Here is a 13,946-nt window from a genome sequence, read left to right as displayed (position 1 = left end):
GAAGGTGGGAGTTCCCTGAAGCAAAAGGAGCTTCGGCAGCTCAGTCCCTCCCTTTACTCAGAGGAATAGCTCTTTCTGGTTTGACCTGAGGCAAACTCACTCCTCTCCTAACTCCTGCAGTTGGCTCTCAACAAGTTAACCAACACCATGAATCTTCAGCATGGAAGTGGGGTTCCTTGGAGAGTCAGGCCTGACCAAGAAAGCTGGAGTGGTTGCTACTCATGGGTCCCATCTGTGTTGCCAAAATTGTTGCTGAAAGCTTGGTCCTTGTCCCTCATGGCAATCCAAAAACCAGGACACGGTTTTGAGAAAAAGGAAAAAGACTTATTGCTTTGCTAGCAAAGGAGAAACACAGGGGACTCCTGCCCAAAGGCTGTTTCTCCTATTCCCCATTCTTAATACGTACATATATATGTAAATTCAAAAGTTAACTGAGCTAGCTTCCCACACTATATTGTCTTATAACAACTGTATTAAAAGAGATTTCTCCAATTTTAGCAATGTAAGTGAACTTCAAACAGTCATCCAAAGCCTTTCCCTATAACAGATACCTGAAACCAAACTCTATACTCACTAGGATGGTCCACTAGGAGCCTACATAATTCAAAAAAACAGTGAAAGTAACTCTGCATGCATACTTGAAGTTACATGATTCTGTTTTAGTTCTCATACCAAATAATTCTTCTGGAAAAGAGTATTCCATGGGAATACTCTTAGGGAAGTTCCTAAGTTCACCCAAGCATATCTTTAATTGGCCTTTTTTTTTTTTTTGTATTGATGACTGAATCCAGAGGCACTCTACCACTGAGCTACATTCCCCAGCCTTTTTTTATTGAGATAGGGTCTTGTTAAGTTGTCAAGGCTAGCCTCAAACTTGCAATCCACCTGCCTCAGCTTCCCCCAGCAGCTTGGGTTACAGGTGTGTAGGTGTGTGTGTGTGTGTGTGTGTGTGTGTGTGTGACTATATCCAGTTAATTGCCCTATCTTAGGAGTGGAGAAATATGAGAAAGATGAACTAGACAAAGGGCATCTACCAGGACTCCTCAGTTGTCTGGATATTCCAAAGATCAGAAGGGTCTGTTGTTCTCTGTCCTAGTTTCATATAGATACAAATTCAAGGGCTGAGGATATAGCCCAGTGGAAGAGAGCTTGCCTTAGCATGCTTGAAGCCCTGGGTTCAATCCCCAGTAACTAACACACACAAACACACACAAAATATAGATTCAAAATCTTAAGACACGTTTTTAAACAGGATACATTTTATATATCTTTATTTTATTAATTTATCTTTATGTGGTGATGAGGATCGAACCCAGGGTCTCATATGTGCTAGGTAAGCACTCTACCACTGAGCTGCAACCCCAGTCCCACTTTGCTTTAATTCGTGTAGTCTATTAAAAATATTTTCTCGACTCATGCAGCAGAATTATTCAAGGCAAGCTAATCATCACCTTCCATTTTCACTAGGGGGGATTACCAGGGATTGGGCGCTTAACCACTGAGACACATCTCTAGCCCTTTTTTATTTTTGAGACAGGGTCTTGCTAAGTTGCTTATAGCCTCACTAAGCTGCTGAGGCTGGCTCTGAACGTGCAATCCTCCTGCCTCAGCCTCTGGAAGTGCTGAGATTACAGGTGTGTACCACCACACCTGGCTTCACTGATTTTTTTATGCTAACAAAATCTAAATACAGATTTAGATTTTCTCCAAAACCTTCAAATTTGGGATTATTATTCTTGTAGAAAATAGCAATGATGAAGTAAAAAAAAAAAAAAAACGTTGATGGAAATAGGTTCAAATTGCTACGGACTTTTACCAAGTTAAATATTTAATAAGTTCCTTTACCTCTTCAAGTCTCAATTTCATCTGTAAAAATGGAGTACTCAGGAGGTACTCAACAAAATTTGATTTCTATACTCTAGGGAAATGCCTTTCACAAGTGAGGTATGAGATGGGTTCAATAATTCAGAATCAAGTAACAAGACAGAAAAGACTACCAACATTAATTGGTTCTCTTGCAAAGAAAACTGTGTGCTTGAAGCATCTTCCTTCCTGTAGTTCAGAGCAAAATAAGGGCTGATTACCCCACCCCCTTGTTATAATGGGAGGGGAAAAAAAGACAAACAAATTTCTAACAAGAGGAAATATGTCTTCTAGAGATCAGATAAAAAGTCAGAATCCTGAACCATGAACCTTATTAATTCCCTTTTTAAGAATATCAAGGTATAATTCACTTTCTACACAATTTACTTACAATGCACAGGCAGATGGTTTTTAGTATAGTCACATTGTTCAATTATCACTGCAATCATTTTAGAATATTTTTATCACCCCCTAACAAAACAACAACAAAAACAAACCCCATACCCATCAGCAGTCACTCCTTTGTCCCCTTCACATTACCCATTCCAGACCTAGATGACAATGAACTTACTTTCTGTCTCTACATTTGCCCTTTCTGAACTCTTCACACAAATCATAAAATACATGGTTTTTTGGACGTGGCTTCTTTCATTCAGCATTATGTTTTCAAGGCTCATTCATGTTCTTATTAGCATTGTGTCATTACTACACCCATCCCCTTCCCCCAAGAACTGGGGATTGAACCCAAAGCTTTGTAACCTGCTCAGCCAGAGCTCTATCACTGAGATGTATTTTTTTTTTTATGGCTAAGTAATACTCCACTGTATGACTCTATCACATTTTAAATTTGTTCATCAACTGGTAGACAAATGGTCTGTTTCCACTTTTTGCTATTATGAATAATGCTGCTCTGAACATTCATGGTAAGGTTTTGTGGAGATAATAATGTTTTCAATTCTCTTGAGTATATACCTAGGAGAAAAATTGCTGGGTGGTATGGTAACTCTACATTTAACCCATTATGTCCCATTTATGTAACACACATATAAAAAATCTGTGAACTTGCTGGGGGCATTGGTGTATGCCTATAATCCCAGCAGCTCAGGAGGCTGAGGCAGGAGGATTGCAAGTTCAAAGCTAGCCTTGGCAAAAGATGCTAATAAGCAACTCAGTGAGACCCTGTCTCTAAATAAAATACAAAAATAGATCTGGGGATGTGGTTCAGTGGTTGAAAGCCCCTGAGATTAACTTCCAGTACTCTCCCCACCTCAAAAACAAAAACAAAACCCTGTAAACTTTTACTGGACACATGGAAAATACTGCTCAAATTAAGTTTACATAGGTGTCCTATATAGAGGATGATGGGACAGTGGGTTTAACATTTTGAGGAATTACCAGGTGGTTTTTCAAAGAACCATTTTAAACATTCACATCAGCAGTGTGTGAGGGTCACAGTTTCTCTATATCCTCTTAGTTCTCTTTTTAACAGCTTAATGTATGAGCATGTTATAACCTATATTAACATTCTTTACTTAGATTCTTCAAAGATTTGTTATTTTTGACATTTGCTACTTCTGAAGTGGATGACTGCTGAAAAATAGCTCTAGATGGAGTGAATGGAAAGTTGAATGCAATGGAACACCAAAAGTCAAGCCTAATTCCACAGTAACAATGTCTTGGGTAACTCAATGACACTACATACTGAGGATGTAACTGAGAATACAAAGGGGAATTGTAGAGAATGAGCACAGACTGTTATTCAACTGATTATAGACACCTAGATGCAAACAGTACTTTTTATAAAAGCACACAGTAAGATATACAAATGTAAATTAATTCACTGCAGTGTTCAGTTTTGCCATAAACTATATTCACGAGTATAGAATGTATACGTTGAAACAACAAAATAATAAAAATAACTGCTAAGCAGTTTTGGATGCCACCAGTACCCTAGCTTCTTGAACTAGTAGTTATGCAAGCAGCTCAAAGTAGTTCAAAAAATTTGCGCCAATGATAAAAGAAAGAAGCTGTTGTACTGGAGGTTAAGAGAAACCAGAATCCAGATATTTTTTGTCTGAGGTCAGTAATCTTTCCCAACTAATGGCCTGAGAACCCTGACCAATTTGCCCATGCCCACTTTTGTCATAATTCATCTATAAACCTCAACTTCATGCATTAATGCCTCAAAATCCAATGTAACCCAGATGAATGTAAAGTTTCACTTAAAACTGGGACTGATTACAAATGGGCATAATCAATCTTTTCAGAGTGATAGAAATACACTAAAGCTAGATTGTGGTGATAGTTGTACAACTCTGTAAATACACTTTTTAAAAACCATTAATTCTACACTTAAATTAAACTCCCAATAAAGCTTTAAAAATATTCACTGAAAACTTGTCACACAAAAATTCCTCTACAAAAATCAAAACAAAAATTATGTAAAATGAAAGCTGTATGCTCTTTTTAAACCAATCTTTTTCATTTCTTCTGTGCTGCTAATATTAACAGCCACTACACTATTTCTTAAGCACCTAAAGACAAACATGCCACTAAGGCAGATCAAGTATCCCAAGACTGCAGTCATCCATGACCTGGGTTAGGCCTTACTTAAATCTTTTCAACACATGACTAAGTAGGTGGTATTAGCCCTACTTCACAGGTAGGTAAGGTGTCAGATCAAGTATCCCAAGACTGCAAAGTTTTAGATAGTGAATATGGAATTAACACCTCTGGTCTAGCTCACATTAAAAATCTATTCCTGCTCATACCTAGATATCTTAAGAAACAGTGCTATGTATTTATAATATTTGTACATCATTCATCCTTTCTCTCATTAAGCATATCCTATGTGTCAAGTTCAGGTAAGGTGCTAGGAATAAAGATTTAAAAAAAAAAAAAGATTAGGTTACTGTTGTTGACAATTCCATTTTGGTAGGAAATGGATGTGCTTATAATAAATACTTGGCATTTACATGGACTTATTTTCTCTACCTTCCTCTAGAGATGTTCCTTGATTTACAATGGGGATTATATCCTGAAGAACCCATAAGATGAAAATATCATGGTTGGGGATGTGGCTCAGTGGAAGAATGCTTGCCTAGAATGCCCCAGGTTCAATCTTCACCACTACCAAACAACAAAACAAAACAAAAAACTTCAGTCAAAATTGCATTTAATATGCCCAACCTACTGAACATCACAGAACATAGCAACATAGAACACTGTAGAGAATCAGTTGTTTCCTCTGTGATCTCAAGGCTGCTCAGAAGCTGTGGCTTGCTGCTACTGCCCAGTACCACAAAAGTAGTGTACTGCACACATAATGCTAACCTCAGAAAAGATTCAAACTCAAATGTGAAGTACATTTCTACTAACTGTGTACTGCTTTCCCACCATTCTACAGTTAAAAAATCCTAAGACGAACTGTAATTAAGTTAGGGTGTTCTGCTTTTCATCCTTATATTTAGGTAAAAAGAACTCAATTCACCCAAAGGCAAAAGCTTAAATCTGGGAATCATCTGTGACTTTTTCTGATTCTTAAAAACAAAATAAAACAAAACGAAGTCACAAAGTCTCGTTTATTCTATTTTTTCCCTTGAATGTAAATGAGAAAATATTAACCTTGGTGTACTGCTGCCAACAGTCATCCTGTAACTATGAAGAAAGATAGCTTGTGGATGATAAAAGCAGACACTGGGATAAAGCAGAGCACTGAGAGGTGGGAGCCAATTATCCAGTTGTGCCACCATATTGAACCGCCCTGAAGCTAGTATCTGAATTTCTGTTACAGAGGCCAATAAATTAATGTTTAAGCTAATATGAGCTGGATTTTCTGTACCTAAACTGAAAACATCCTAATGAAGAAAACTGTCGAAAGCACAAAATGGAAATATTCAATAAACAGTTGGATAACATGGCAAACAAACAAAAGAGCCACAGCTTATGCCAGTGCTATTAGAGATATATATCTGAACAGGAAAAGGAGGTAATTAGAGTATATGTAGGGATGCGTGAAGTTGCCCAGAAAGAATGAACATATAGTTAGAGGACAGGGGAGAAAGGATAGAATCTAAATTTAAGGATAAGTTTGTCAGAGAAAACAAAGTCATGGTCAGAGAGCTAGGGGGAAAATCAGGAAATCATGACAAGTCAAAACACTAAAGAAAAAATTCAGGAGTGTAATTAAGAGTGTCAAGTAAATGTACCAGAAAAACGTCTAGCTTTAAATTTACTGTTGACTGCTACAAGAAACAATAATGGCCAAATGACAATACAGCTCTAGATCAACATGTGTCAAATTTTCAACTGACTTCCACACCAAAATCCAGATCAGAAGCAAAGACTTAGAGGAATCAAAAAGGTAGAGAATGGGCCAGGTATACAGCTCAGCTGGTAGAGTGCTTGCCTTGCAAGCACAAGGCCCTGGGTTCAAATCCCCAGCACCACACACACACACAAAAAAAAAGGTAAAGAATGAGGGAACACAGGGTGAAAAAAAAAAATGAATTAACATTTACTTAGTGACTGCATTGCTTTGTACTATACAATATACAAAACTCCTTTACATTTGTTCCCCAATTACATTAATCACAGACAATTAAGAGAAAAATATAAATTGTTAGGTGAGAAAACCACTAATTCTCAAGAATAATAAAATTTAAGCCTACAGTTTATTATATATAATGACTTTAAAAGTTTAAGCAGAAATAGTCTTAAGATCACAAAATGTGTTATATGACTTTATAAAGAGTTCTCAATATTTATAAGATATTTTATAATATTTTAAATATATGTAACATAATTTGTTAGTTTATGAGATATAACAGTCCTTACAAAACAAAACAGTATTTCTTTGATGCATTAAAAAAAAAATGAAAATACTTTTTTTTAAAAATACACCTTTCTCAAAAATTGTTACCTTTTTTGGGGGTGGTGGTGATGGTAGTGGTGGTGGTGGATTGAATTCAGGGGCACTCAACCACTGAGCCCCACACCCAGTCCTATTTTGTACTTATTTAGAGACAGGGTCTCACTGAGTTGCTTTCTGGAGCTGCCAGGATTACAGGCACACGTGTACTCCCTGCCGGCCTGACAGTTGCCTTTTTAAAATCTAAAGATTTTTAAGATGAATATCAATAAATGAATAAAAAAATGTTTCTTATGTTTCCACTATTTTTTCATATTGACTTCTCTCCTGGTCCATCTTCCAAATGGTCACAATATGGAACTGAAGAAAAAAAAGGTGGTCAAATCAATACTTTGCCCCTATCTTGTTTTCTAATTTAATTTTTTATTCTGCAATAATTGTGGATTCACAATTGCAAGAGACTATAGAGGGTTTTAGTGTCCCTTAGTGGTAGACTACATGATTATTATGCATGAGGGTCCAAATAGTAATATTTAATAATGATATCTTTAAATATTAATATTAAATGTTATTATTATTAAAGAAAGCTCTCACATACCCTTTAACTAGTTTCCCTGCAATGGTAACATTTGTAGTGTCTATAGATCTCATTCAGATTCCCCCAGTTTTACTTGTTCTCATTTGGGTATAGTTCTGTAGAATTTTATCACATTTGGAAGCTCATGCATCCATTGCCAAATCAAGATACAGAACATTCCAACATACCTCAAGAATCCTTCATGTTACCCTTTTATAATCACATCCCTCCCCAGAATCTGCCACATCTCTAACTTATGGTAAACATGAATCAGTTTTCCAATTCTAAGATTCTGACTATTCAAAAACATATAGGACATGGTGGTACATGCCTGTAGTCCCAGCTATTTGGGAGGGTGAGGTAGGAGAATCCCCTTGAGCTTGTAAGTTCAAGACCAGCCTGGGCAACATAATGAGAACCTAAACCAAAAACCAAACACATATACATACACACACATATGTATATAGTATAATACACATATGCACAGACATGTATTTGTTGTTTTGGGTACAGGGGATTGAACCCAGAGGCACTTTACCACTGAGTTATGTCCCCAGTCCATTTTATATTTTATTTTGAGACAGGGTCTAAGTTGCTTAGGGCCTCACTAAACAGCTAAGACTGGCCTTGATCCTCCTACCTCAGCAAGGCAAGAGGATCCCAAGTTGCTGGGATTATAGGTACGTGCCACCACATTCAGCCACATATGTATTTGTAATCACAGAGTATGTAATATTTGGGACTGGCTTTTTTTCACTCAGGATAATTCCTGAGATTCATCCAAGTTGTAACACATACCAGTAGTTCATTCCTTTTAATTGTCGTATAGTATTCCAAGGTATAGATGTACCACAGTTTATTCACTGAATTTTTTCTAGTTTTTTGCTATTACAAATAAAGTTGCTATGAACACCCATGTACAAGTTTTTTTGGTAAGAATTTGTTTTCATTTATCTGGGACATATACCCAAGAGTGCCACTGCTGAGTTACATGGTAAATGAACGTTGCTTTATAAGAAACTGCCAATCTCTTCCAGCACAGTCATACCATTATGTAATTCTCAGAAACAATATGTGAGGAATCCAATTTCTTCACATCCTCATCAGAATTTAGTGGTGTCATTTTTTATTTAAGTCATGCTGATAGGTACGTAGTAATGTTTTGTTTAAACTTATTTTATTTTTTAATTTTTTTATGTGGTGCTAAGGATTGAACCAAGTGCCTCACACAAGCTAGGCAAGCATTCTCCTACTGAGCCAAAACCCAGGACCTGTAGTAATATTTCATCATCCTTAATGGCTAATTATTACTTTTTACATGCTTATTTGCCATCCATATGGTCTCTTTTGTGAAACTATTGCTCATATTTTTTGCTCTTTTTTTTTTATTGTAAACAAATGGGATACATGTTGTTTCTCTGTTTGTACATGGCATAAAGGCATACCATTTGTGTAATCATAAAGTTACATAGGGTATTGTTTGATTCATTCTGTTATTTTTTTCTCTCCCCCCCACCCCTCCCACCCCTCTATACAGTCCTTCCTTCCTCCATTCTTGCCCCCCTCCCTAACCCTAACTCTAACCCTAACACTAACCCCTCCCACCCCCCATTATGTGTCATCATCCACTTATCAGCGAGATCATTCGTCCTTTGGTTTTTTGAGATTGGCTTATCTCACTTAGCATGATATTCTCCAATTTCATCCATTTGCCTGCAAATGCCATATTTTATCATTCTTTATGGCTGAGTAATATTCCATTGTATATACATATATATATATATACAATGAGTAATATTCCATTGTGTATATATGTATATATATATATGTGTGTATATATATATATATATATATATATATATATATATATATATACACCACAGTTTCTTTATCCATTCATCAATTGAAGGACATCTAGGTTGGTTCCATACTCTGGCTATTGTGAACTGAGCAGCTATGAACACTGATGTGGCTGTATCTCTGTAGTATGCTGATTTTAAGTCGTTGGGTAAGGGCAGGGAGTGGGATAGCTGGGTCAAATGGTGTTTCCATTCCAAGTTTTCTAAGGAGTCTCCACACTGCTTTCCAGAGTGGCTGCACTAATTTGCAGCCCCACCAGCAATGTATGAGTGTACTTTTCTCCCCACAACTTGTTGTTGCTTGTATTCTTGATAATCGCCATTCTAATTGGGGTGAGATGGAATCTTAGCGTGGTTTTGATTTGCATTTCTCATTACTAGAGATGTTGAACATTTTTCCATATGTTTGTTGATTGCTTGTAGATCTTCTTCTGTGAAGTGTCTATTCATTTCCTTAGCCCATTTGTTGACTGGATTATTTGCATTCTTGGTGTAGAGTTTTTTGAGTTCTTTATAGAGTCTGGAGATTAGTGCTCTATCTGAAGTATGATTGGCAAAGATTTTCTCCCACTCTGTAGGCTCTTTCTTCGCATTGCTGATAGTTTCCCTTGCTGAGAGAAAGCTTTTTAGTTTAAATCTATCCCAGTTATTGATTCTTGCTTTTATTTCTTGTGCTATGGGAGTCCTGTTAAGGAACTCTGGCCCTAAGCCGACATGTTGAAGCTCTGGACTTACTTTTTCTTCTATAAGATGCAAGATCTCTGGTCTGATTCCAAGGTCCTTAATCCATTTTGAGTTTAGTTTCGTGCATGGTGAGAGATATGGGTTTAGTTTCATTCTGTTGCATATGGATTTCCAATCCTCCCAGCACCATTTGTTGAAGAGGCTATCTTTTCTCCATTGCATATTTTTGGCCCCTTTGTCTAGTATGAGAAAATTGTATTTATTTGGGTTTGTGTCCGTGTCCTCTATTCTGTACCATTGATCCACCTTTCTATTTTGGTACCAGTACCATGCCATTTTTGTTACTATTGCTTTATAGTAGAGTTGAAGATCTGGTATTGCGATACCCCCTGCTTCACTCTTTCTGCCAAGGATTGCTTTAGCTATTCTGGGTTTTTTATTCTTCCAGATGAATTTCATAATTGCTTGCTCTATTTCTGTAAGGTACATCATTGGGATTTTAATTGGAATTGCATTGAATCTGTATAGCAGTTTTGGTAGTATAGCCATTTTGACAAAATTAATTCTTCCTATCCAAGAACATGGGAGATCTTTCCATCTTCTAAGGTTTTCTTTAATTTCTTTCTTTAGTGTTCTGTAGTTCTCATTGTAGAGGTCTTTCACCTCTTTTGTGAGATTGATTCCCAAGTATTTTATTTTTTTCGATGCTATTGTGAATGGGGTAGTTTTCCTAATTTCTTTTTCTGAAGATTTATCACTTATGTATAAAAATGCATTAGATTTATGTGCATTGATCTTATATTCCGCTACTTTATTGAATTCACTTATGAGTTCTAAAAGTTTTCTGGTAGAATTTCCTGGTTCCTCTAAGTATATAATCATATCATCAGCAAATAGGGATAGTTTGAGTTCTTCTTTTCCTATTCGTATCCCTTTAATTTCTTTGGTCTCTCTAATTGCTCTGGCTAGAGATTCAAGGACGATATTGAATAGAAGTGGTGAAAGAGGACATCCCTGCCTTGTTCCAGTTTTTAGGGGGAATGCTTTCCGTTTTTCTCCACTTAGAATGATATTAGCCATGGGCTTAGCATAGATGGCCTTTATGATGTTAAGGAATGTTCCCACTATCCCTATTTTTTCTAGTGTTTTGAGCATGAAGGGTTGCTGTATTTTATCAAATGCTTTTTCTGCATCTATTGAAATAATCATGTGATTCTTGACTTTAAGTCTATTGATATGGTGAATTACATTTATTGATTTCCTGATGTTGAACCAACCTTGCATCCCTGGGATGAAACCCACTTGATCATGGTGCACTATCTTTTTAATATGTTTTTGTATGCGATTTGCTAAAATTTTGTTTAGAATTTTTGCGTCGATGTTCATTAAGGGTATTGGTCTGAAATTTTCTTTCCTCTATGTGTCTCTGTCTGGTTTAGGTATCAGGGTAATATTGGCTTCACAGAACGAGATTGGGAGGGTTCCCTCCTCTTCTATTTTATGGAATACTTTGAGAAGTATTGGAATGAGCTCTTCTTTAAAGGTTTTGTAGAACTCGGCTGAGAACCCATCTGGTCCTGGACTTTTCTTTGTTGGTAGGCTTTTGATGACTTCTTCTATTTCATTACTTGAAATTGGTCTATTTAAATTGTGTATGTCCTCCTCGTTCAGTTTAGGCAGTTCATATGTCTCTAGAAACCTGTTGATGTCTTCGAAATTTTCTATTTTTGTTGGAGTATAGATTTTCAAAATAGCTTCTAATTATGTTTTGTATTTCAATCGTGTCTGTTGTGATATTTCCTTGTTCATTCCGAATTTTAGTGATTTGGGTTTTCTCTCGTCTTCTCTTTGTTAGTGTGGCTAAAGGTTTATCAATTTTGTTTTATTTTTTCGAAGAACCAACTATTTATTTTGTCAATTTTTTGTATTGTTTCTTTTGTTTCAATTTCGTTGATTTCAGCTCTGAGTTTAACTATTTCCTGTCTTCTTCTACTTTTGGTGTTGATCTGTTCTTCTTTTTCTAGGGCTTTGAGCTGTAGTGTTAGGTCGTTTATTTGTTGAGTTTTACTTCTTTTATTAAATGCGCTCCATGAAATAAATTTTCCTCTAAATACTGCTTTCATAGTGTCCCAGAGATTTTGATATGATGTTTCTTTGTTCTCATTTACCTCTAAGAATTTTTTAATTTCCTTCCTAATATCTTCTGTTATCCATTCATCATATAATAGCATATTGTTTAATCTCCAGGTGTTGCAGTAGTTTCTGTTTTTTACTCTTTCATTTATTTCTAACTTCAATCCATTATGATCTGATAGAATACAAGGTAGTGTCTCTATCTTCTTGTATTTGTTAACATTAGCTTTGTGGCATAATATATGGTCTACTTTAGAGAAGGATCTATGTGCTGCTGAGAAGAAAAGTGTATTCGCTCTTGGTTGCATGGTATATTCTATAAATGTCTGTTAAGTCTAAATTATTGATTATGTTATTGAGATCTATGGCTTCTTTGTTCAATTTTTGTTTGGAAGATCTGTCCAGTGGTGAGAGAGGCGTGTTAAAATCACCTAGTATTATTGTGTTATGGTCTATTTGGTTTCTAAAATTGAGAAGGATTCATTTGACATACATGGATGAGCCACTGTTTGGGGCATAGATGTTTATGATTGTTATGTCTTGCTGGTTTATGCTTCCCTTAAGCAGTATGAAATGTCCTTCTTTATCCCTTCTGACTAACTTTGGCTTGAAGTCCACATTATCTGAAATGAGGATGGATACTCAAGCGTTTTGCTGAGTCCATGTGCATGGTATGTTTTCCCCATCCTTTCACCTTTAGTCTATGGGTATCTCTTTGAGGTGAGTCTCTTGCAGGCAACATATTGTTGGATCTTTCTTTTTAATCCAATCTGCCAGTCTGTGTCTTTTGATTGATGAATTCAGGCCATTAACATTCAAGGTTATTACTGAGATATGATTTGTATTCCCGGTCATTTGGTTCATTTTTTAAATTTTATTTATTTTTTTGACACAACTTGGTTCCTCCTTTGACAGTTCCTTTAGGATAATTCCTCCCTTTGCTGATTTGCTTCTTTGTTTTTTATCTCTTCCTCATGGAATATTTTGCTGAGAATGTTCTGTAAATGCTGGCTTTCTTTTTGTAAATTCTTTTAGCTTTTGTTTATCATGGAATGATTTTATTTCATCGTCAAATTTGAAGGTAAATTTTGCTGGGTATAATATTCTTGGTTGGGGCTGCGGATATAGCTCAGTTGGTAGAGTGCTTGCCTTGCAAGCACAAGGCCCTGGGTTCAATCCCCAGTACCACAAAAGAAAAAAAAAGAAAAAAAAAAAAAAAGAAAAAAAAGATTCTTGGTTGGCATCCATTTTCTTTCAGAGCTTGAAAAATGTTGTTCCAGGCCCTTCTAGCTTTTAGGGTCTGGATTGAAAAATCTGCTGATATCCGTATTGGTTTCCACCTGAATATAATTTGGTTCTTTTCTCTCACAGCCTTTAAAATTCTGTCTTTATTTTGTATGTTAAGTATTTTCATTATAATGTGCCTTGGTGTGGGTCTGTTGTAATTTTGTGTATTTGGAGTCCTATAAGCCTCTTGAACTTGATTTTCCATTTCATTCTTCAGATTTGGGAAATTTTCTGATATTCTTTCATTGAATAGATTGTTCATTCCTTTGGTTTGTTTCTCTAAGCCTTCCTCAATCCCAATAATTCTCAAATTTGGCCTTTTCATGATATCCCATAGTTCTTGGAGATTCTGTTCATGATTTCTTACCATCTTCTCTGTTTGTTCAACTTTGTTTTCAAGGTTAAATATTTTGTCTTCAATATCTGAGGTTCTGTCTTCCAGGTGTTCTATCCTATTGGTTATGCTTTCTATGGAGTTCTTAATTTGGTTTATTGTTTCCTTCATTTCAAGGATTTCTGTTTGGTTTTTTTTCAATATCTCTAACTCTTTATTGAAATGATCTTTTGCTTCCTGAATTTGCTCTTTTAACTGTCAATTGGTGTGATCATTCAATGCCTGCATTTGCTCTTGCATCTCATCATTCAATGCCTGCATTTGCTCTTTCATCTCATT

The 13,946-nt window shown here is 36.1% G+C and overlaps 1 protein-coding gene and 1 non-coding gene across 3 annotated transcripts in view; one reads left to right on the top strand and one right to left on the bottom strand.

The window, feature by feature from the left end:
* Positions 1-13,946, bottom strand: part of Gatad2b (GATA zinc finger domain containing 2B) — a 105,792-nt gene that overhangs the window by 24,757 nt on the left and 67,089 nt on the right. The window lies entirely within an intron of this gene.
* On the top strand, positions 13,104-13,177 carry Trnaa-ugc (transfer RNA alanine (anticodon UGC)). Its single transcript has one exon. It is a non-coding gene; the product is annotated as a tRNA-Ala (tRNA).

This window comes from Sciurus carolinensis, chromosome 1 (genome assembly GCF_902686445.1).
Source record: "Sciurus carolinensis chromosome 1, mSciCar1.2, whole genome shotgun sequence".
Taxonomy (NCBI): domain Eukaryota; kingdom Metazoa; phylum Chordata; class Mammalia; order Rodentia; family Sciuridae; genus Sciurus; species Sciurus carolinensis.
Note: the sequence above shows the minus strand (reverse complement) of the source record. Positions and strands in the feature narration are given on the sequence as shown.